At 40.4% G+C, this 26,262-nt stretch overlaps 1 protein-coding gene across 3 annotated transcripts in view; it reads right to left on the reverse strand.

Annotated features, from left to right (window-relative positions):
• Positions 1–26,262, reverse strand: part of FAM107B (family with sequence similarity 107 member B) — a 137,203-nt gene that overhangs the window by 43,580 nt on the left and 67,361 nt on the right. The window contains exon 1 of one of the 3 annotated variants that reach the window (XM_036908061.2): positions 12,247–12,392. The exons of the other annotated variants lie outside the window; for them this stretch is intronic. The gene's annotated coding sequence lies outside the window, so the exon portion shown is untranslated. Of the gene's footprint in view, positions 1–12,246; positions 12,393–26,262 lie in introns of those variants that run through there. 3 annotated transcript variants of the gene reach the window in all.

Here is a 26,262-nt window from a genome sequence, read left to right on the forward strand (position 1 = left end):
GGAGGGAATAGCTCCAAACTCATTCTATGAGGCCAGCATCACTCTAATACCAAAACCAGGCAAAGACACCACAAAAATAAGAAAATTACAGACCAATATCCCTGATGAACATAGATGCAAAAATACTCAGCAAAATATTAGCAAACCAAGTTCAAAAATACATCAAGAGGATCATACACCATGATCAAGTGGGATTCATCTCAGGGATGCAAGGATGGTACAACATTCAAAAATCCATCAACATCACCCACTACATAAACAAAAAGAAGGACAAAAATCACATGATCATCTCCATAGATGCTGAAAAAGCATTCGACAAAATTCTACACCCATTCATGATAAAAACTCTCAGCAAAATGGGTATAGAGGGCAAGTACCTCAACATAATAAAGGCCATATATGACAGACCCACAGTCAACATCATATTGAACAGCAAGAAGCTGAAAGCTTTTCCTCTAAGATCGGGAACAAAACATGGATGCCCACTCTCCCCACTTCTATTCAACACAGTACTGGAGGTCCTAGCCACGGCAATTAGACAAAACAAAGAAATACAACGAATCCAGATTGGTAAAGAAGAAGTCAAACTGTCACTATTTGCAGATGATATAATATTATACATAAAAAACCCTAAAGACTCCACTCTAAAACTACTAGAACTGATACCAGAATTCAGCAAAGTTGCAGGATACAAAATTAACACACAGAAATTTGTCGCTTTCCTATACACTAACAATGAATTAACAGAAAGAGAAATCAGGAAAACAATTTCATTCACAACTGCATCAAAAAGAATAAAATACCTAGGAATAAACCTAACCAAGGAAGTGAAAGACCTATACCCTGAAAACTACAAGACACTCTTAAGAGAAATTAAAGAGGACACTAACAAATGCAAACTCATTCCATGCTCTTGGCTAGGAAGAATTAATATCGTCAAAATGGTCATCCTGCCCAAAGCAATCTACAGATTCAATGCAATCCCTATCAAATTACCTATCAAAATCCCCACCAAATTATTCAACGAACTGGAGCATATAGTTCAAAAACTCATATGGAACCACCAACGACCCCAAATAGTCAAAGCAATCCTGAGAAGGAAGAATAAAGTTGGGGGTATCTCGCTCCCCAACTTCAAACTCTACTACAAAGCCACAGTAATCAAGACAATCTGGTACTGGCTCAAGAACAGAGCCACAGACCAATGGAACAGAATAGAGACTCCAGACATTAACCCAAACATATACGGTCAATTAATATACAATAAAGGAGCCATAGACATACAACGGGGAAATGACAGCCTCTTCAACAGTTGGTGTTGGCAAAACTGGACAGCTACATGTAAGAGAATGAACTGGATCATTGTCTAACCCCATACACAAAAGTAAATTCGAAATGGATCAAAGACCTGAATGTAAGTCATGAAACCATAAAACTCTTGGAAAAAAACATAGGCAAAAATCTTTTGGACATAAACATGAGCGACTTCATGAACATACCTCCCCAGGCAAGGGAAACAAAAGCAAAAATGAACAAGTGGGACTACATGAAGCTGGAATGCTTCTGTACAGCAAAGGACACCAACAATAGAACAAAAAGGCATCCTACAGTATGGGAGAATATATTCATAAATGACAGATCTGATAAAGGGTTGACATCCAAAATCTATAAAGAGCTCACACACCTCAACAAACAAAAAGCAAATAATCCAATTAAAAAATGGGCAGAGGAGCTGAACAGACAGTTCTCCAAAGGAGAAATTCAGATGGCCAAAAGACACATGAAAAGATGCTCCACATCACTAGTCATCATAGAAATGCAAATTAAAACCACAATGATATATCACCTCACACCAGTAAGGATCGTCCCCATCCAAAAGACAAACAACAACAATTGACGAGGTTGTGGAGAAATGGGAACCCTCCTACCCTGCTTGTGGGATTGTAAACTAGTTCAACCACTGTGGAAAGCAGTATGGAGGTTCCTCAAAAAACTCAAAATAGAAATACCATTTGATCCAGGAATTCCACTTCTAGGAATTTACCCTAAGAATGCAGCAGCCCAGTTTGAAAAAGACATATGCACCCCTACGTTTATCGCAGCACTATTTACAATAGCCAAGAAATGGAAGCAGCCTAAGTGTCCATCAGTAGATGAATGGATAAAGAAGATGTGGTACATATACACAATGGAGTATTATTCAGCCATAAGAAGAAAACAAATCCTACCATTTGCAATAACATGGATGGAGTTAGAGGGTATTATGCTCAGTGAAATAAGCCAGGCAGAGAAAGACAAGTACCAAATGATTTCACTCATATGTGGAGTATAAGAACAAAGAAAAAAACTGAAGAAACAAAACAACAGCATAAACACAGAACCCAAGAATGGACTAACAGTTACCAAAGGGAAAGGTATTGGGGAGGATAGGTGGGAAGGGGAGGGGGAAGAAAGGCGGCATTATGAATAGCATGTATAGCATGTATAATGTGGGGGTGGGGGGCACAGGGAGGGCTGTGCAACACAGAGAAGACAAGTAGTGATTCTATAGCATCTTACTACTCTGATGGACAGTGACTGTAATGGGGCTTGTTGGGGGGACTTGGTGATGGGGGGAGTCTAGTAAACATAATGTTCCTCATGTAACAGTAGATTAGTTATACCAAAAAATAAAAAAATTTTTTTAAAATAAAAAGGAAACCACTATGTATATTTGGAGTGCATTTCCTAGCCTTCAAAATGTTCAACTCATAAAATCTTTTTTAAATTAAATTAGAATATTTCCAAATTTAACAATGACTTTAACCATTAGGGATGTCCCCCTCCCCAGGCAGAATATTCTCAATTTGCTAAGCAGTGGATAGAATGGTCTTTTAATGTAAAATATTAGAAGAGGCAATTAAATAGTTTTCTATCACAGTTTACATTTCCAAGTGACCTGTGCTTTAGTAAACAGTCTCAGGAGAGATTGCAAACAGTGAACGTCACTAACGTATTAACTAAAGCCACAGAACTGTACATTCAGCTGGAAATGTCAAAGTGATAATTCTTATCTTTAAGATGGTAAGTGGAGGATGCAACACTGCTAACTTCCTGCTGTATGGATGGTTTGTAGCTTCTGTACACATCTTAATAATCACTTGATTATAAAATAAGGAACATAAAGAAATACCGACAATGAAGTCCTCCATTTTTGGGAAAATGGACCATTAGCAGATTTGGATTCCTGTCCACAGACAGGACAAAAGCCTAAGAGAAGCAATACTTTAGAAAAACACCACATCAACTATGTAAAACTGAGCGAAAATATCTTAATCCAGGGGTAAGCAGGGAGCTAACTCCAGATGTGAGCTGCCTTCTGCATTTCTCAGAAGCCACTTTAACTTTCAGCCATAAAACTATAAAAGGAAATATACCATTCAGACTACTGACAAAGGACTCAAAGGCAATAACTGAGAGGTTAATTACATGCTAATTTCCAGGATATTTTTCAACATATAAGGGTAGCTCTATTATCACTGTAGGACAAGATCCTTTCCCATTTTACTTGGATAAGAATCAGTGCTTGCCTGTGGTGTAACAGAAATGAGGAAAAGCAAATTATGTCTCTGCTATAAAGCTCAACAATACTTTTCTTGAATAATTCTTAAATAGTTTCTTAGTCTAAGAAATCATTTAACTGCTATTAAAATTAAGAGTAAAGTTCTGAGGCTTAAACAGCCATAGAAAATGCACATGTTTGCTAAAAATAAAAACTTGTGAGGGAAAAATGGATCTTTATTACCACTCCACTGTAAATAGTAGGGTTTTACTTATAAAAGCCAGCCTATGGATGAAGCATACAGTTTGAAAGACCCTGGTTTTAGAAGCAATGTGCTGATCATAGAAAATTGGGAAAATACAAAAAAGTAGAAATGAAATAAAATAACATCCGTGAATGATGTATCATTAAACATATCCATATTTTGATACATTCTTTCAATTAATACAAATACACCTCTTTGCATTTTTTAGCAAAATTAGGATCCTGAATAATAACTTATTATATTAGTAAGCATTTCACCTGTGATGAAATACTTTTTAAATATGGTTGCATAATATACCATTATGTGTTATAAATGACTTAACTATCCCTCCACTGTCCTATTCAAGTGCAAGATAAGTTAATGGATTTTGATGTAACAAAGTAGAAAAGATCATTGTTACAATTTTAGAATTCACATTGTACCTAACCTTTATGAAACCGCCACTGATCAAGATTTGGGGTGGTATCAAAAAATACCCATAATTGCCTGAAAAGGTTATTTGAGTACTCCTGTATTCCCCAATTACTTATCTGTGTGAGATTGGATTTTCTGCATACACTTCAACCAAAACAACCTATCAAACAATCTGAATGCAGAAGCAGAGATAAAAACCCAGCTAGTTTCTGTTAAAACTGGTTATGAAAAAGATTAGTGAAAATGTAAAACAATGCTACTCTTCTCACTGATTAAAGAAATCTGCACTAATGTAAAATAATATCATACATCTCACTACATTTTTTTTGTTTTGGAAAAGTTATTTTTCATCACAAATGGTCTTTTTGTTACTATTTAGTGGGTTTATTGCTAGTTTGGCCATTTTTAACTGAATTTTAAGATTTCTTGGTTAATTTAAGACTGACACAAGAACAGACCCACAGATCAATTGAACAGAATAAAGAGCCCAGATATAAACCTATACATGTATGGCCAATTAATATACGGTAAAGGAGCCATGGATATACAATGGGGAAACGACAGCCTCATCAACAAATGGTATTGGCAAAACTGGACAACTACATGCAAGAGAATGAAACTGGATTATTGTCTAATTCTACACACAAAAGTAAATTCAGAATGGATCAAAGACCTAAATGTAAGTCATGAAACCATAAAATTCATAGATGAAAACACAGGCAAAAATCTCTTGAATATAAAGTTGTGCAACTTTTTCCTGAACACATCTCCTCAGGCAAGGGAAACAAAAGCAGAAATGAACAAATGGGACTACATCAAACTAAAAAGTTTCTGTACAGCAAAGCACACCATCAGCAGAACAAAAAGACATCCTACAGTATGGGAGAATATAATCATAAATGACATGTCTGACAAGAGGTTAACATCCAAACTATATAAAGAGCTCACATGACTCAATACCCAATAACTAAATAACCCGATTAAAAAATGGACAGAAAATCTGAACAGACACTATTCCAAAGAAGAAATTCAGAGGGCCAACAGGCACATGAAAAGATGCTCCAAATCGCTAATCATCAGGGAAATGCAAATTAAAACTATAATGAGATATCACCTCACACCAGGTAGGATGGCCAACATCCAAAAGACAAGAAACAACAAATGCTGGCGAGGATGTGGAGAAAAGGAACCCTCCTACACTGTTGGTGGGAATGTAAATTAGTTTAATGATTGTGGAAAGCAATATGGAGGTTCCTCAAAAAACTAAAAATAGAAACACCATTTGACCCAGTAATTCCACTCCTAGAAATTTACCTGAAGAAAACAACATCCCTGATTCAAAAAGACATATGCACTCTTATGTTTATCACAGCACTATTTACAATAGCCAATGGAAGCAACCTAAGTGTCCATCAGTAGATGAATGGATTAAGAAGAGGTGGTACATATACACAATGGAATATTATTCAGCTATAAGAAGAAAACAAATCCTACCATTTGCAACAACATGGATGGAGCTAGAGATATTATGCTTAGTGAAGAAAGCCAGGCAGAGAAAGACAAGCACCAAATGGTTTCACTTAGCTGTGGAGTATAACAAAAAAACAAAACTGAAGAAACAAAACAACAGCAGACTCACAAACTCCAAGAAGGGACTAGCAGTTATCAAAGGGACAGGGTTGGGGAGGATGGGTGGAGATGGAAGGATAAAGGGGCATTATAATCAGCACTCACAATATAGGGGGTCAAGGGGAAGGCAGTACAACACGAAGACAAGTAATGACTCTATAGCATCTTACTACACTGATGGACAGTGACTGCAATGGAGTTGGGGGGACGACTTGGTAATATGGGTGAATGTTGAAACCACAATGCTGTTCATGTGAAACCTTCATAAACTTGTACATCAATGATACCTTAATTTTAAAAAAAACATTTCTTGGTTTTAATATCTGACAAGTAAGTATCAATAGATATCACAACAGAAAAATACTCAAGTACTTTTTAACAGTAGAAAGAGGTCCTGAAAGCAAAAAGTTTGATAACACTGGGCTACAGAATAAAAGGTCTCTATAACAAATAAACCTGTGTGTTATTCTGTTTGTGTGTAACTGATTTCTGTTAAAATGCATTGCCCCAAGACCCTTGGTAAATTAGCACTGTTTTCCTTGGGTGGAATCCTTCCTTCCTTTTTCGGACCACAATTAGCCACTGGATAATTAGGCCCCCAAATACTTCATATATTCAGCATTCTATTTCCAGACACTTTCATTAAAGCAAGCATTACAAGGAAAACAGGACCCTGGAAAATCAGAGATGTAGATCTCTAACCATAACTGCCTCTCCACTTGTTGGTAAACTAAAGTTTACAAGTTACCAAAATACATGTGGGGTTAGAGCAGAGGGATTCAGCTGATGGTATCTGGTACACACTTATCTTCAATTATCAGCATAGCATATCTGTTTTTATTTCCTCCTACAAAAATTACACCAGCCATTCTGTGAATTCTGCAGACCAAATGATATGTGCTTCCTTCTACCTTTCTGTGCCCAGAACTCACTGTTAAAAAGAAAATACCCATTTAGTTCCTGTTCCCACGTTACTTTCTAATCACTAATAATTCAATCAAAACAACCCAAACTGTTTTAATGTTACAGATAGCCCTAGTAGCTCAAGAACAGAATTGCTAGTATGGCATTACCCTGTTTTTCTAAGACACAGTTTCTACAAAGGAATGAAACCATGTCACACATTTTTTTAAAAATTATGTTGAAAATAAAACTCTTTCATTAAAATACTTATTTACTGAGTGTGTAGCAAGTGCCCAGCACATTTCTCAACACTGAGGATAAAGCAGTGAACCAAACAAAGCCCTCCTCTCATGAGGCTTACATTCTAACACGGAAGCAGACACTTCATAAATGAGTAGCAATGGAGTGTGCTGGGTTTTAACACAGGAAGCCCAGGAGATACAAACAGGCTGCAGAAGTCCAGGAAGACTATCAGATGAAATAGAGTCCCGGGGAGAGACCTTGATAGACTTGGCACAGATAGGTATAAGTTTAAGATTAATCAGAAGACAGAAGAAGGGGCTGAAGACCAGGAGAATAGCATATTCAGAAATCCAAACTGAGCCGGGGAGACAGTGAAGCCATCTGCCAAAACGTAGACACAGAGGAGTAATGAACTTCATGGGCTGGAGAAAATGAGGTCAGTTTTAGACATGCTGCATTTCAGATGTGCATAAAACATGCAGGAGAACTTTATGAAGTAAGTATAACACATAGTGCTTGAGCTCAGGAGTCAGAGAGGGCTAGATACAGACATGTGGAGCCAAAAATCCACAAGCAACTGAAGCTATGGAAAGTGTTATTACTCAATAAGGTACCCCCACATATAAAAGAGGGGTGAAGAAGAGAAGTGTGCAAAGGAGACTGAAGGGGAGTATCCAGAAAAAGAAGGAAAATCATGAGTCTGCAGGTCTCAGAATCTGAGGATATGAGAATGTTGCTCAAAGGAAGCTGTTCTCAGCAGTGCAAACTGTCTAAGCAACAACTGCTGAGTGACCAAGTAAGAGCACAAAGAAGCCCCTCAGAATTTAGCGACAGGAAGGATGGCCTCCCTGCCAGGCTGGTTGGCTTCACAGGCATGGGACTTTTGCAGTCCTCATGCTCAGATGGATCCAGCACTTGGTTTAATGCTTTGCTGTTGCTGTCTTGAAATTCTTAATTTTGAACAAGGAGCCCCACATTTTCACTTTGCCCTGAGCCCTGCACATTATGTACACAATTCTGCCTCTCTGAGATCAGTTTCAGTGAAGTGGTAGAGATAAACATATACAGTGGTTTGGGAGTGAATCGGAATAAGCAAATCAAGACATGTAGTAGACTTTCAGGTGGTCCCATGGTCCTTGGCTCCTACTATTCACCCCTATTATAATTACCTCCCTCTGAGTGTGGGCAGGACCTGAGACTCACTTCTAACCAACAGAATAGGGCAAAGGTGACAGACAGGCTACCCACTCCCATGATTATTGCTTGAGTCTCCCTGTCTTTCCTTTGCCATCTATAATGAAGCAAGTTGCCATGAAGAAAGTGAAATCCCATGCAGCACGGGGGTGCAAGTGACCTCTAGGAAACGAGGGCAACTTAAGTCCCACAACCATAAGGAAATGCATTCTGCCAACAACCTGAGTGGGCTTAGAAGCAGATTCTTCTCCAGTTGAGCCTCTGATGGAGCACAGCCCTGGCAAACATGTGGACTGCAGCCTGGTGAGGCCCAAAGCACAGAATGCATGTAAGCTGTGCCTGGATTCCTGACCCACAGAAACTGTGAGATAATGTGTCATTCTTAGCCACTAAGTTTATGACAATTTATTATATGGCAGTAGGTAACTAGTACAAGCCAAAAGGAAAATATTCTCTCAAGAAGTCTAATCAAAGGGAAGGAGAGAGAAAGTGGTTTCACAGATTTGCAAAGCGGCAGTGGGAAGAACAGAGTGGCCTTCTCATGACTATTTTATTAGTAGTGGAAAGATTATCTTCTGGAAGCAAGAGAAAAGTAGGAGGGCTGGGACTATGAAGTTGGAGAATAAAAAGTGTTGAGAAGACTTGAGAGTCATTATGGAGAGTTAGGATGCAGAGAGGAAACTTCCCGGTGAAGTTGGAGACCAGGATCTTACAGTGGCATCTGTATAATGTTCTTTGGCAGCACCAGCAGTCCAAGGACAGGTGTAGGGATGGCGGGCCACCCAGTCCTCCAGGGTTGGGATGTGCCAACACAGCAGACGGGAGGGAATTTGGTATATTGAGAAATGTGTGGCTTTAATGCTGGCATGGACTGATAAAAGTAGAGGCAGAGCCTGACTGACACACAGGGTGAAAGCAAGGGCAACAGCTTAGAAATGGACCTGGAAGAGCAAAGACCTGGGCTTACTTGGGACAGTCTGTTGGATGGACTGGAAAGATAGAAAGTTCTGGCTAGCAAGTGGGATCTCTGAATTTCAGATCAGAAATGGTTCACACTATTGACAAGATAGAGTACAGTGACTCGATGAGTAGGGTGACCCACTCATCCTAGCTTGAGCACCGGAAGTCTGGTGTCCTGGGAAACATGCCACTCCCAGGCAAACTGGGATGGTTTTAAAGCTGAAAAGTCCCCCACAAAAGAAGTCCCATCGTCCAGTGTGAAGCCTGGCTCAAAGGATTGCAATCCAGGTGCCAGAATTTTCAATGAATGAGGAGATACAACCAGTAAATGACAGCCCTGAGGAGTGGAGAACAGAGTATGATTGTAATGGGCCTCCAAGGAGCAGGGATTAAAAGCATGAGGATCTGAGGAGCAGAGGCCCTACCTGTGGTGTGGGAGGTGTGGCCTCCTGAGGGCCCAAGACAGCAGCAAACTCGAGGCACATGGTTTCAGTTAAGACCAAGAGGCAAAGACTCTGGGGGAGAAGTTGACTGACTGTGGAGCAAAAGTCACTGCACACAGTGGAAAAGTCCAGAAATCTGGGGTCAGAGTGGGAAGCATGAAGCAGCCCTAGGAGGAAAGTCCCTGGACCCCCAGTGCTGGGGAAATCCACAGAGGTAATTGCAGGCAGCATGGGAATGGCTGGGGGGAACATCCCATGTGGTTTGTGGGATGGATGGATACTAAATGGCAACTACAGGGGAGTCAGAGTCCCACAGTATCTGTGGGACTAGGCAGAGTTGTATTTTAACTGAGATTGTTATTTGGTATAAAGATATCTATTTGTCCCAAAAAAACATTAGAAATTTTCTAAGCTCCAGAATGGGTTCTCTGGCCCTTGTCAAAAAGTCCTTTCCTCTCAGGCCTCAATTCTCAGATGTCTGCTTCACAGATAATCACCTTTGTTCTGGTATTTAAACCTTTCCCCAACCCTGAGAGTCTCCTTAAATCTCTCATATTTCACTAATAACGTGTGTTGTCTGAATCCAAAAAATCCTCATGTATTTACTAATATAACTGCACAAAACCAATATAGAAACAGAGTATAGAAATATATTCTTTGATGATAAAATGCCAGTTTTCACATCACTATGGAAGGAAGAAGGGGAGGATATATGTTGTGTTGTGTCATACTGAGTTATGTTTCCTGGTGTGTGTGTGTGTGTGTGTGTGTGTGTGTGTGTGTGTGTGTGTGCATGCATACACGTGACAGGCATGTTAAGATTATGCCATCTGGAGATTTTAGCCTTACGGGAGCCAGAAAAACTCAACTGTAGGACATTGTTTCAGCAAAAACTTTTTAGCGTTATTCAGAAAAAAATATATGCAGAATAATTTCAAATCATAAACAACCCAAGGAATTCTGTTCAGTCTAACCTTGCTCCCAAGTTTTGGGGAAGACAGAGTTAAGGCAGGCCTGAGGGTGCATAGCCTTAACCAAACAAAAAAGTACAGTAAGCTCACAGGTTACCAGGAACTGTGACGGTTACTTGATACCTAGGACCTGGGAGGGAGACCAGTGTCTCCTCCTTCCCCACAGGTCCAGCCCACAGGTTCTCACTTCAGGTTTTCCCCATCAACTCAAGGCCAGGCTTCAGGAAAAACTGGGCCTCTCATGCCTCACAGGTAGGCTTTTGCAATTTCCAAGGACCCAGGGAAGCAACAGAGTCAGATGCTTCCTCAGCCTCGACCTAGCACCCAACCATGCAGGCAGTGAAAGCCAAATGTTTATCAAACCCACAATACAGAAACTGGAGCACAGACCCCCACAATGTTGTCCATTTTCTACAAAGCAGTTACCAATAAGTAAACATTTCTAAACCATTTTCATTAGCTATAGAAAGACAATTCTTTTACACATTAAAACTTTCAAAAGTCAAGCCGGTATTAACTAAGATGGTGTTTATCACTACTTTTGGAAATGCTACTTTTATATAAATAAATATGAATGCACACAAGGTAGATGAAAACCCTGTTAGTAAGGGTGGCCCATATTTTTCCCAAATGAAAATACATTGCAAAGGCACTTACCCAAATAAGAGTGTGCATATGTATGTGATCTGTTGGTCCACAACATTAGGCTGTCACCACATATTTGTGCACAAGTGGGCCAGGCAGGAACGTGTTGAAGGAGTAGATAACAAAACAAGACAAAGCCACTGTGAAAATTCTTACACAATAATGACAGACAGCACTTACAGCCCCTTTCTCACTAAATAGATATTAAGAGACTGAAAATGCTGTTTCCATAATGGACACCCAAGAAACCAGCTTCCCTAATCCCAACCAAGGAATAAGAAGCAAATCAAACTCAGGGTGTATCATAGTGTTTTGTTGTTGTTGACACATTTGTGTTTTTTTATAACCACAACTACTAGGGAGAAGGTGACAGCAATGAGCAGAACAATTTCAAATCAAGTGCTATTTTGCTAAAATGAAGTACTTTAAAATATTTATCAGTCCTGTAATTTTCACTGGATAGTCAGTCACATTTTACCAGAAGCCAGAAGAAGTAGACATTTTAAAAAGATGTACAAATCAATCATCAGGATCCCAGACACTGACTGGAAAACAAATAAAATAATGGAGATAAAAATTACTGAACATGAAGAGATGTTTTCAAAAAGTAAGCAAAGAAAGACTCATGCAAAGTCTGACAGAGATGGCTGGGAATTTGAAGAAATCGTAGGGGAAGAAAAGAGTTTACAACTGCAAGAGAGACAGCTTCTTCATAGAGCTTTCTCCCTGGCAAACACATGATGTCCCAAACTATAATAAAATGTGACTTTCTGTTTAGTCTTAATAGGTCTGCTGTTTTGTCAAGCCCACAAGTTCAAACTCACACATCTGAAGGACTAGATTATCAATTACCCATGGGAAGATCTCAAGGTTTATTCTTACTTCAGATGCACATTTCTTCTTGATGTTTTGATCATAAGCATTCAAAGTTCTGAAAAATTATCTTTTAGTAAAATAAAATTTACACAGGAAACCACCCCACAATTGTCACCTATTCAAGGTGTAAGTAACAAAAAGTTATAGAGAATGAACACTGACCTCTTTATATGTGCAGGTTCCTCATTCAAGGCAAAAAATGTAAAGATCACAGTAAGAATGCCCCTCCCAACAGTAGTTCCTTCTCGAGGTGAAGAAAAGCACCCAAAACAAGAATTTACCACCACCACCCATTTCCCCACCAGGAAGCTCTCTTTCTGGAAATCAAAAAAGTCAGAGTTCAAGTTCAAAGTGAGAGGCTGCAGCAACATCAGAAAGCAGGAAAGTTGGCACATCCATCTGTGTGTGCAACTGAATGACCTCATAAGACATAGAAACAAGAGCAAACAATGAAAAACAAATTATTCCAAGTCTGGTACCAGTTACTGACCTTCCAGACCAACGGAACACACTGTCTCTGGCAGCACAAGCAGAATGTGCATAAAACATCAACTACTCAGCTTGAAAGCAAATATCTTCTATATCATTAACTGAAATCTAATAACTAAAGCAAACATTTCCCCCTATGAATCAGCTCCCTCATTAACTTGTGTGACAACATTCATATACAAACAAGTCCAGTGCACTGGGGGCCCCCAAGGCTGCATGTGCATTGTCCCCAGCCCAGCATTTGGACACCTTAACCATGTTCGAGTCACCTTGCCAGCTCCTTATAAATACCCTCCCCAACTAGAAAGAGGTTACATTTTAATATTCATTTTAACAGTACAACAATACCTACAGCATACAGACTTTAAGATAACTGACACTTGCATTCCTAAGGATCATAATTCATGATGTTATGACCCACTTAGGAAATGTGCTGGGATTTTTCTATTTGGGGGCAAGTGTTTAATATAGCGGGAAAAAAACACAACCAGGAAGAAAAGGGCATTGAGCTCTGGTCCCAACTCCAACCGACTACCTGTGTGACCTCTGGGCTGAACAGTTTGCCTCTCTAAGCCAAGGAAATTTCCTTCCAGTTCTAGATTGTTGCATTAAATGATTAGGCAATATCAAATCTAGACCAGGGCAAAGAGTGCAAAGTTACAACTGCAGAGGCATATGCACAAGACATGTTGAGTGACAGCTCTGGTCCACAGGACATGAGAACTCCCCACCAAGCCCGACACCGCATAGAAGCAGCCCATTTCATTCAGTACACTGTGGAAGACAGCGTGCAGAGAGAGGCTCCAGAACACCCAGAAAACTGTTAACAAACAATGCTGTTTGGTTCATGTTTGATTCACTTGAATTCCTTCTGTGTGTATCACTGTGGACATGTGATACTTAAAAAAAAAAGACTAGGCCCCATGAGTTAATCAGAATTTCCTACTGCTTCTTTGTACTCTGCCCCTCCCACTACACAGAAAACACCGCAAAGCTCTCCACCTGAGAAGTGTGGTAAGACCTGGGATATACATAAGAGCTCAGCTCCACTCTGCCTGTAAAAAGTGTGAAAACCAATAGGGGTTAGCACAGCACACGTTTCACAGAACAGTACTGATCCCTAACATGGGCAAACATTTCCTATTGTATTGTTTTAAGATGCTGCTTGTGATCCACAGTATAAAAACCAGAGTGATATGCATCAGACAATGAATGTGCAAACAAAATGTGGTACAGACACACAATGGAATATTACTCAACCTTAGAAAGGAAGGAAATTTGGACACATGCAACAACATAGATGAACCTAGAGGACATTATGCTAAGTGAAATAAGCCAATCACAGGAAGAAAATACTGTATGATTCCCCTTATGTGTGGCACCTAGAATAGTCAAGTTCATAAGGACAGAAGCAAGTAGTAGGTGCCAGGGGCTGGGGGTAGGGAGGAATGGGGAGTTAGAGGTCAACAGGGACAGAATTTCTGTTTGGGAAAAGTCCTGGAGATGGATGGTGGTAATGGTTGCACAAAAATACCAGTGTACTAAATGTTACTGGACTATACATTTAAGAATGGTTAAGATGGTAAATTTTATATGTATATTTTACCACAAGAAAAAACAAAAATAAAAAAACCCTGAGTTAGAAGGCAATCAACCATTAAGAAATTCCCCTAAAAAAAATGAAGGCTTTCTGTACTGTGATGGTAGTGAAATCACCACAATTGGGAAGAAATTAGCATGAGACAATAGCAAATACTATACATATTGCTGTAGTTCCCCAAGTCCTGGCACAGAGTTCCTAAAGAACAGTAGGAGCTTCTCTTAGTCTAGTATTTGGTCTCTGACCCAGTTCCTGACACAGGACTCCTGAAACCCTTGTAAATTCCTCAGTGATAAGAACACTAGGAGCATCTTTTGTTCTAGTGAGGCAACTCTGGGTGTCTCCCAAATGGGGGCTGGTCACCAGAAAGACCAGCCATGATTAGAAACTTGGAATTTTCAGCCCTACCACCTTCCACTTCTCTAGAGAAGAGGGGCTGGAAATGGAGTTAACAATTAATCATGCCTAAGTGAGGAAGCCTCCATAAAAGTCCCCAAAGTACAAAGTTCAGAGAGCTCCCAGGTGGGGTGGGTGAACACACCCATGTATTGGGAGGGTGACACATCCCAAATCCCTGGAGCCAGAAGCTCCTGTACTCAAGACCCCCCAAACTTCCCCCTAACAATCTCTTCTTCTGGCTGTTTATTCCATACCCTTTAGCAAACCATACCCTTTAATAAACTGGTAAACTAAGTGTTTTCCTGAGTTCTGTGAGTTGTCCTAGCAAATGATCAAGTTGAGGGTGGAAGAGGATATGGACCTTTTGACTTGTAGCCAAATCAGACAGAAGTTGTGGGTACTCTGGGACCTACTACTTGGGACTGGCACCTGAAGTGGGGAGGGGGCACTCATAGGACTCATCCCTCAAGCTGTGGGATCTGAAGTTATTTTGAGGTAGAGTTTGTCAGAAATGAGTCAACTGGAGTACACCCCCAGCTAGTGTAACAGAGACCTGTTTGGTGGCATAAACCCTGACATCTGGTGACAGAAGTGTTGTGCGTATGGTGGTAGTGTAAGAGAAACCTAGGAGAAAACGGTGTAGTTTTTTTTCCTAAAACAATTAGAATCCTAATTGTGTACTCAACTTATACTAATGAATCTTAGTTTTTTCCAACTATAAAAGACAGAAGGATATTTATGTCTCAGTGCTCAAAAAACTTGACGAAAAAGCTAAGAACACTATGAAAAATTAGTTAGGAAAAGTAAGAAGTATCAGATCACCAAATAGAGAAATGGTATTTTATTAGATTAAATCTTTCCAAAGTATTTTCAGATCAGTAATGCATCACCTCCATTAAAAAATAGGAAATAAAGAAATTAAACACTGATTTCAAGCAGTGGGTCAAAGAGTATAATCATACAAGGCATTTTTTTCATCAAAAAAGTGTTTCTATTTCCAAGATACACCACTTAATATCACAGTGTTTGCGGGATGTAATGAATATAGTCAAGATATTGTAACAGCTTGGTATGGTGATAGCTGGTACCTAGAATTGTCATGTATATAAATGTTGAATCACTATGTTGTACACCTGAAACTAATGTAATGCAATACTGTGTGTCAACTACCCTTCAATAAAAAATAATTATCTACAAAAAAAAAATCACAGTGTTTGCCCTTGTTTCATAATTGCATCTTTCAAGATGGTAGGAGAGCTGAAATTATTCTCTTACTCTAATATCAGACTCAGATTCCCCAAATTCCAATCCCTTTAAATTTAGATCTACAAACCTATACAACTTTGACATGTCTTCAGTAGCAACTCTACTTATGTAGGCCCAAGATTTTTACAAGTGTGAACATAATTACTTATAATGCAGTTTTCTATTCACACAATTCAGTTCTAAAGTCATTTTTTTCTCCAAATAAGCATTTTCAGGCATTAATATCTCTGTGGCTGCAGCTGGCCAGGAAATACAATTAGTTAAACTCAGTTTCATTAAAGATACTATTGCTATAAAAGAAATGGCAAAAGGGTGACATATTAGGGCTAATATAATTTCTAGATCCAAGTATCAAATGTGGATTTGATCTCCTCCCCTCCAAAAAGAGTTACATATACTTTTCATTATTAAAAAAATTAGCATCTTATCTTCCTTCTCAAGAGAAAGAAAAAATATCATGGCATGATCATCTGAAAGAAGTTCCCCACTTGGGACCTTATACACAGAACAATGAACAGTGTGGACAATATCCTTTATTCATTTACCCACAAATAAAAGTGCATGGAATACATGGCTAGTATCTATTTTAAAAACAAACTGTTCAAAGCCAAAGGCATAGGATTGTGGCTGGCTTTTCATTCATTGCTCTTTAATTCATTCTAATTCACTGCAAGGAAATGCTAACATGATTATTTGGCCTCCCAAGATCCAGACTTCATACTGTGATGGGATTTGGAATAATGTATTCTGCAGAATTTTCTTTTCAAATATTTCCTTCCTTATTGAGAAGACAGATGATTCGGCTATTGCTGGTGTTTGAAACCTGAAGAACTCTTATCCCATGTGCTTTGGAAGTAGGAGAAGCCATCTCACTTAGTGGAAGGACACCTGGGATTACAGCAAACCACTGCAAAAACAAAGCAGAGTCTCACATGCTGGAAACACTGGTTTCAAGGGCTTTATGTCCCAGGGGTGGGGCAAGCGTAGAAGGAAGACAAGCAAGAAATAAATGAGCATATGAGGTGAATCTGGTGAAGTGTTAGGACAAATAAGGCAGGGCAACAGGGGACAGCAGGCTACAGGGCTGGTTTTATGATGGGTGATGGAGAGCCTCTAAACATCTGGGATGAGCTTTCCAGAAAGCAGCCCCACAGGCCCTGGGCAAGCATAAGCTTGGCTTGTTTAGGAAAAACAGAGAAGGGGCCATGTGGCTGAGCAAGCAAAGAGGAAAGTGGCTGGAAACTAGGTCAGGGAGGTGGCAGGGTGAGACCAGCTTCTGATGCACTCCAACACTTGAAGAAATTTAGGTCTCAAGAGTTCTACACTACTGAATGTAGTGGAAATCAAATGGCCCAAAAGATGCTTAAAACAGTCCCCTATCCCAGCCTTATAACACCATCAGGAAGAGCCCTAGGGGATGACTAACTTTGGCTTCACCTGAAGGTGTCCACACCAGTACTAATTTTGAAATCAATGCCCAGTTGCCATAAAAAGGTCCACTGTAGGGACTTCGGGACGACTGTTTAAGACTGTGTAAAACTTGCCCAGGTCGACAGCTTAGTATGAGCATACTCTTAACATATTCCTTGCAAGCAGTAAAACTCCAGGTTATATACATTAGAATAAAACTCTGTCTTCAACTACAGAGCATATTATCACCATCCCATTTCTTTCAGGTTATCAAAGACATCCGGGTTGTCTGGGACATTCCCAATTTCAAATATTCTTCCTTACTGTCCCCAGAAATGCATGCATAGTGCTCAAACAATTCACTCTAGTCTGATGAGATAATAGTGGACAAAGCTCTAGGAGAGAGATAACAGTTCTTCTAAAAACAGTGTAGTGAGGTATTTGTTATCAATAACATACTTAATTTTTTTTGCAGGTTCAATTCAGTGTATTTAAAGTTAACAGAAGTTGACATCAAAATTTTCAGATAGGCAAAACCCCACTTTTTTTTTTAACTCCCTATGTTTCTATTTAGAGTAACAATAGGCAATAACATACCTACTTTTTAAACATTTTACTGAGCACTTACTATATGCAGGTACACTAATGAACAAGCTGTACCTCTATAAAACTTTATGAAGTATGTACTATTATTCCCCACATTTTAGTGACTAGTAAGCTGCAGATCCCAGAATGTGAGCCAAGCAGACTGAGTCCAAAAGCTGCCAGATAATACCACTCCTCTATTTAAAAGAAACTGGACAGAGAAAAATTACTCATTTGACATAAGTTACCCAAGGAGAGAGAGGAGCACACATCCTTTTCCATTTAGCTAATGACATAGTCTTATTTAAGATCCATAGTCAGGACTCTCTAGGGAGATGTATATAACCCAGAGCTAAATATACTACAGGTAAAGAATCTACTGCTCATTAATGACAAGTGACATGAAATGCAGAACTACAGTATAGAGCAACCACATTGCTCTGAGCACAGGATGTAAGCTCACCTTCCTGGGTATGCAACCACCACCCACCAACGGCCCTACTCTTAACATTTTAACATGCTTTCAACTATGGAAGACCACAAGTCTGTTGCACAGCTCTCCATCTGTCTTTTTTTTTTTTAAAGAAGTCACGGAAGTTACACCCTGATACCTCACCCCACCCAAATCATAAAGATAGGGTGGGTCGGGGTGGAGGAAGAAGGCAATGCTCACAGCCCACACAACCTGCACATTTACTGCCACAAAAGAAGGGGAAAAGTTCACAGTGGAAGTAAGCTAACAGAAGCAAAGGAAAGGAAGACACACAAGCACAAACTGGTTTACCTGAGAGAAGGATCTTCTGAATTTTGACCTGCCTGGGATGCTGCAGTGTACCACAAGGGAACTTCTTGGGATCCAGGGGCTGGGGACACAAAGTGCAAGACAGTGCTTTCCCCTGAAAGGACCTGTCATCATGGTGGTCATCATATGTGTGCGTATGTGCCTGCATGTGTGTTTCAAGGCAAGTCCTCAGAAGAAAGGGTTTTTGGCTCCAGAAATGTGGGGTTAAAATGATACAAAACCAGAAGTATACGATGCCTTTTCTTTCAAAAGGCACTCCTAGCACTCCTGCAGATCCCAGATGCTGAAACAGAGTTGAAACCAAGACTGAACGAAGAGGCCAAACACTTTCTACATGCTTTACGAACGTTATGGCAGAGCCTGCCAGCCCCCGCTAAACACACAGCAACTCAGGGTGTGAACCGAGTTTACCAGTGTCTGATGGAGAACTTGGAAAGAAACACTCTGTAGGACAGACAAGGTTAGGATGACAGGGTCCCCACCTTTAGAGTTTCCAATCAGAGGAGCAAAAACACGGTCCACCATCCAGTGACCACTAGAGCAATCCAAAGCTGGAGAAGCACTACCCGGGAGGGCAATGTGCACTTGAGCGCCGCTTTCTCCTTTCCTCCCAGCCCACTCAGCGCACTGTGTCTTTCACTCTATTTCATCATAAGCAAGGCAGTCTCAAGACACCTGCATGGTGCATCCTGCATGGTGTTGCTAGTATCCAAATCAAATGGTTCATGCGGAACTTCAAGGAAGAATATCAACTCTTCTTTTGGGTCTCCTGCCCCAGGTGACAGGAAACTGGCAGGGTGCACTGACAACAGCAGGGGAAGGCACACTGAGCACCACTGACTCTGCCCACCTCCACTCCCTCACACCCCAGTTTCCAGGCAGTCAATTAAGAATTCCCAAAACCCTTCTTAATCAAGCTAATGAGTAAAAGAAGGCCAAGGGTCCTCTCCCTGCTCTCTCCTCCTTTGCTTCTCTCACTTGTCCTGCCACCAAGGCTAAGTTAGATGGGGGCTCCTGCACCACAGGGAGCCCCAGGGAAAGCACAGTCTCCTGAGGAGCTCCCAGCAGAGATGCAATTACAGATGCTGCAGGCTGTGATCGTGTTTAAGTTTACAGTATTAGTGATCATTGCTGTAATCGAAATATAGTGATCATTTCATCATCGAAAACATAAACCAAGAGGGAAAAGAAACAATGAAAAATGTAATGCAGAATCCTTCAAAGTTCAATTAAGCAGACAAAGAGATGGCAGCCAAGTTCCCCCAAATGAGGCAGGCAAGCCTTGGGGTCACCTCAGAACCTCATGTGGGGCAAACCTTTGATGAGGATCTTAATTCATACACAACACTTAAGTGCAGCCAAAAATATGTAGGAAGCTTTATTATTTATCAACCAAACCAGGTCACATTGGAAGGTGAAGCAATTATAATTACACCTGGACAAAAAGACAGAAACCAAGCTCATCCCAAACAAAAGAGGAGGTACCCATCCCTCTATAGAAGATTTCGGGACAGGGCGCGGCTCTCCTGCCATTAGCTGCTGGCACAGATCCCTCCTGCTTGGAAGTGAGGGCTGTCTGCACACAGCAATCAGTGCTTGGGTTCCAGGAGCCCACGAACCAACAAACCAACTGGGCAAGAAGTTTCACTCAGCATAACTTTTGACTCCTGGCTATTGGTGACTTGCTGACCTGATCTTCTCCTCTGCTAGCCCAAATTCTGACAGCTTCATTCTCACATTTCCTCATATCCTTCTTCTTTCCACCTCCATACTGAGCCACTGAAAACCTACCTTCTCTACATAACATTTTGTTTCTAACTCTGCTGCCCATAGATTCTAAACCTCTGTTCACCTTGGCCACTGCTTGAGATGAATGTTTGTATTTCCCCAAAACAAAATTCTCCTGTGGAAGCCCTGATCCCCAATATGAATGGTATGTGTAGGTGGGCCTTTGGGAGGTGAGTAGGTCATGAGGATGGAACCTCATGAATGGGATTAGTACCTTATGAGACAGGAGAGAGAGGATCTCTCAGCCATGTGAGGACACAACAAGACAGCCAGCTGCAAACCCAAAGAGGGCCCTCACCAGGCACCACACTGCCAGCATCCTGCTCTTGGACTTCCAGTCTCCAGAACTGTGAGAAATAGATGTTTGTGGTTTAAGCCATAGTCTATGGTATTGTTTTAGCACCTGAGCTAAGAAAGCCATCCAAACGAGCCCAGTGTTCTGTCCTCCTCTCCAGCTAGGCCCCAGAGCTCTTCAACCCTACCTTCCAAACCCATCTCTCTATTCTACCACTGTTCAGAAACTGGCTCAGCACTGCAGGGGCAGAAAGCCCATGAGAATGGTACAGGTGAGTAGACACTCACTCCAAGCCTTGGGCCAATGCTGAGTCCTAGTGAAACTGAACAAGTTTATTCCAGTGGGTGAGGGGAAACAATCACACCTGACCTCATCCAGATACCAGCTTGGTGGACAGGACACTACCCTTTGTTAACACCTATATGCCAGCTGCTTTGCCTGTATCACCTGCCTGACAGTCACCCTGCTGAAATGAGAAACCTGAGCTCACTGAGGTACATACCTACAGATACATACCTACATTCCTACATACCACCAGGTCTATCTAAAAAAGGTTTATGTTCTATCTAGTCACCAGTGTTGGGACTAATAAATGATAACACTTGAAAAAGCCTTTCAGGAATGGTGATGTAAGAAATCCTTCCACAATCATGGGAAGAACTCATATATTTATTCTTATTTAGAGAAACACATGCTTGTACATTTATTTAGAGAAATGTAGTTTCTCTACATTTATTTAAAAAGGAATCACACGTTTACTCACAGGAAGATGCTTAGCACTAGAAGTCAAAATGTGGACAACAGACACCAGTCAGCAAAGATTGTTCTCACATTTAATGAATACCTAGGCTTTGGCCTATGGTATGAATAACTATTTTTAATATTTTTAAGACTATATTATAAACAAGAACTTAGAACACACATCAAAAAAAAGATAGTTCTTTAAAATAACGGAATTATGTGTTTTAACATTCTTCTTTTTCTGCAATAAAAGTGTCACCATCACGACAATAACTAGGAAGTTTGGTTTTTGTTTTGTTTTTATTCTTCTGTGGTGGCAGGTGCCAGCACATGGGTCAGGCAGTGCAAGGCATGGAGGTGAGAGCAAAGGAAGTCAGACAGAGTGAGAAACCAAGGGGAGCGAGTTCTGGTCCCACATGTGCACCGAGGAGCTATGGAAGATGCTGGTATCAGCAGCTTCCCCGAGCTTCAGGTTCCCACACGAGACCTTCATGTTCTATGAGGCCTCAACCCTGTTCAGTCCTATGACTGCTGTGAATGCTCCAGCATGTATTGCGGGCAGAATGACACACTTCAGAGAAACAGTGTGTGTGTGTTGGGGGGAGGGGGGCTAGAGGACCATCAAATGAATTATCCATGAGTAAAATTTATCTCCTTCTACAGAGTTGTGTTAATCTACATGACATTAGTAGAGAATGTCTAAGATCTTACAGTTATTCTGAAGAGGTTATAAATAGGCAGGATTTGAAATTAGTCAGATATGTGCTATGACTCACCAAGAAACACATGTATGCAACATGTTCCAGACTGTATTTGCAAGCCATTTTGTTTCTAGCACAAATGGAGAGGGGGAAAAACAGTCTTGGTAGATCCAATCATTACAGATTTCAGCTGCAGTATGAAAGAGGAAGATCATGAAGAATTGCCATTTAGAAGCATTTAAAACAAATAAAACAAAAACACCTACTCTGCGCATATCTAGGGATAGCAGCACAGCTAACTGTTCTTGCTTTTTCACAGTTGTTTAAAGTCACAGTGGAAGAGAATACAAGACACAAGCAAGTGGACAGTTCCCTGGACATTAGCAGGGTCTCCACATTCCCCCTTCCTGTGTCCTCACTTAACAATCATCTGATAAACACCTCTGTGGCACCTCAACAGGCTCTGTATTGGCAGCATGGATAGAAAAAAGGCAAGTCTTCCAGTTAAGAAACTAGAGGCTAATGATCAGAAATCAACAGAAAAATCCCTCTCCTGTTCCAAGAGGGCTGACTTCCCTTCATTCTCCCACCCATCACCTTTCACACTTGCTCCCAAAAGACAACTTACTCTTAATGAAACCTCTGGCACAGGACTGCCTGGATATGACTGAGGAGGAAGGGAAGAGAGAAGAAGGGGAAGAGGAGACCAGGAGCTCTCTGCTTTCCAGACCCACCACAAGGCAGTCCCCTTGGTGATGCTAGTATTTAAAGGATAAGTGGCAATGCTTTTCTCAGTAATGATTAAAGGAATTTTTTTTTAAAGCTTTGGGTTGGCAAAGAGTATTTACCAAAAGAAAGAAGCTATCAGTTCAAACCTACCTAACCATCTTTTAAGAGTCCTGAACTACCACCCAAAAGCACTTTTAAATGCTGAGAAGCCAAGCAAAATTATGAATTATTTAAATTTACCATAGCTAATGTTTCACTTTCCACTGACCATATTTATAGTAAATTAGAGCTGGTGGTTTTTTAATAGAGATCTTTAGGGTATATGGAAGGCCATGGAAAGGCAATGTGTATGGGCTGTTAAGAATAAGGCATTCCCTCAATAAGGAATAATAAAACTTAAAAAAATAATAAAAATGAAGGCAGGAAGGAAGGAGGTGAAAAGCAGTACCATTGGGGGAAACACATGTTCTCTGTAGTGAGTGTTTCTGAGTGCTGTGTGATCTTAGATAAAGTATTGACTCAATACATCAGTGTCCTCCTCAGTTAAATACTGTAATTGCACCATGGACATACAATGGCGAAATGACAGTCTCTTCAACAGATGGTGCTGGCAAAACTGGACAGCTACATGTAGGAGAATGAAACTGGACCATCGTCTAACCCCATATACAAAAGTAAACTCAAAATGGATCAAAGACCTGAATGTAAGTCATGAAACCATTAAACTCTTGGAAGAAAACATAGGCACAAACCTCTTAGACATAAACATGAGTGACCTCTTCTTGAACATATCTCCCCGGGCAAGGAAAACAACAGCAAAAATGAACAAGTGGGACTATATTAAGCTGAAAAGCTTCTGTACAGCAAAAGACACCATCAATAGAACAAAAAGAAACCCTACAGTATGGGAGAATATCTTTGAAAATGACACATCCGATAAAGGCTTGACGTCCAGAATATATAAAGAGCTCACACACCTCAACAAACAAAAAACAAATAACCCAATTAAAAAATGGGCAAAGGAACTGAACAGACGGTTCTCCAAAAAAGAAATACAGATGGCCAACAGACACATGAAAAGATGCTCCACATCGCTAATTATCAGAGAAATGCAAATTAAAACTACAATGAGGTATCACCTCACACCAGTAAGGATGGCTGCCATCCAAAAGACAAACAACAACAAATGTTGGCGAGGCTGTGGAGAAAGGGGAACCCTCCTACACTGCTGGTGGGAATGTAAACTTGTTCAACCATTGTGGAAAGCAGTATGGAGGTACATCAAAATGCTCAAAACAGACTTACCATTGACCCAGGAATTGCACTCCTAGGAATTTACCCTAAGAATGCAGCAATCAAGTATGAGAAAGATCAGTGCACCCCTATGTTTATCGCAGCACTATTTACAATAGCCAAGAATTGGAAGCAACCTAAATGTCCATCGATAGATGAATGGATAAAGAAGATGTGGTACATATACACAATGGAATACTACTCAGCCATAAGAAAAGGGCAAATCCAACCATTTGCAGCAACATGGATGGAGCTGGAGGGTATTTTGCTCAGTGAAACAAGCCAAGCAGAGAAAGAGAAATACCAAATGATTTCACTCATCTGTGGAGTATAAGAACAAAGGAAAAACTGAAGGAACAAAACAGCAGCAGAATCACAGAACTCAAGAATGGACTAACAGGTACCAAAGGGAAAGGGACTGGGGAGGATGGGTGGGTAGGGAGGGATAAGGGGGGGAGAAGTAGGGGGGTATTAAGATTAGCATCCATAGCGGGGTGGAAGAAAGGGGAGGGCTGTACAACACAGAGAAGACAAGTAGTGATTCTACAACAGGTTGCTACGCTGATGGACAGTGACTGTAAAGGAGTATATAGGGGGGACCTGGTATAGGGGAGAGCCTAGTAAACAAAGTATTCGTCATGTAAGTGTAGATTAATGATTAAAAAAAAAAAATGCAGTTCCTATGTGTGACCTCTAATGAGTTCTACACAATGATATAAAGGACATATAAAAGTGTAGGCAAAGGGTCTGTTTGTGTTTATACAGAGGATCAAAGCCTAATTTGGCTACCCCGAAAATGAACTAAGAAACGATATGAAAGAGAACTTCCAACATCAGCACTCTCGGGAAGACTCATGCCAGAAGATGATCATCAAAAAACCCCAACAAAGATCCACGCACTGCTACAGCTGTAGATGCACTCATCCCACCAGCTCCTGGACTTGCCATGGGAATGAAGGAGATATCTAAGCTGGCCTGTGCATACAGTAAAACAACAAATTTGACTGGATCTATACTGTTGGAACTCAACCAAGAATTAGGAGAAGTGCAAATTGTAGCGCTCCAAAATCTTACAACTACAGACTATTTACTGTTAAAAGAACATATGGGATGTGAACAGTGCCCAGGAATGGGTTGTTTTAATTTGTCTGATTTTTCTCAAACTATTCAAATTCAGTTAGATAATAACCATCATATCATTGATAAGTTTTCACAAATGCCTAGGGTGCCTAACTGGTTTTCTTGGTTTCACTGGAGATGGCTGGTAATTACAGGTATGCTTTGGTTATGTAACTATACTCCTATTATGTTAATGTGTGTGCGCAATTTAAGTAGTAGCTTAAAATCTATACATGCTGAAGTTACTCTACAAGAAGATATGTCAAAGAAATAATCAATCTTCCCATGTTTTCTCCCGCCTGCTACTTCTATAGCTTTTCTTCTTCCTTCCTAATTACAACGAATTCTTAAATAGAATTCGTGCCTCATATCAAATTTACCGAGTATCATAACTCCTCCAAGTGGTAAAGATACCTCAAGACAAATGCTGGGCATAGAAGCCACAGGGCATAAATATGCAAAGAAATAAAAAGCTAACCATTTCAAACAATAAGGCTTCTCTCTCACTTACCAACTTTACATTTCCCTGTATGGCCCCGGAAGATGACTGGTTAGCCAGAGACGGGTAAGATTCCTCAAGGGAGGAACAACCTAAGACAGGCACAGTCGCAGGGGGGTCATCAGGTGAGAAATTGGGGATCAACAGAGGTGAGGCTTAGAACCTCACCCCCCCTGTTCTGAGAGAAATCTTCTGCATATGTGGATGTTTTATTGCCCTTGTCTAGCTTGGATTAACACACAGTCTACAGGCACACACCTGATCATCTACATTTGCTCTCTTACAACACTAAACTATGTTTTCTACCTTTATGTTGTATCTACCTACCACTTCAGCATCTTATTAAAAATAATAAAGAGAGAAATGTGGTATCCACATATAAATCAAGTATAAAAATCAAATGTGTATTCATATTTGAACTGACTGTTTATAGTTCATAATGCATGAGCAAAACCAAAAGTT

This window comes from Manis pentadactyla, chromosome 3 (genome assembly GCF_030020395.1).
Source record: "Manis pentadactyla isolate mManPen7 chromosome 3, mManPen7.hap1, whole genome shotgun sequence".
NCBI lineage: Eukaryota > Metazoa > Chordata > Mammalia > Pholidota > Manidae > Manis > Manis pentadactyla.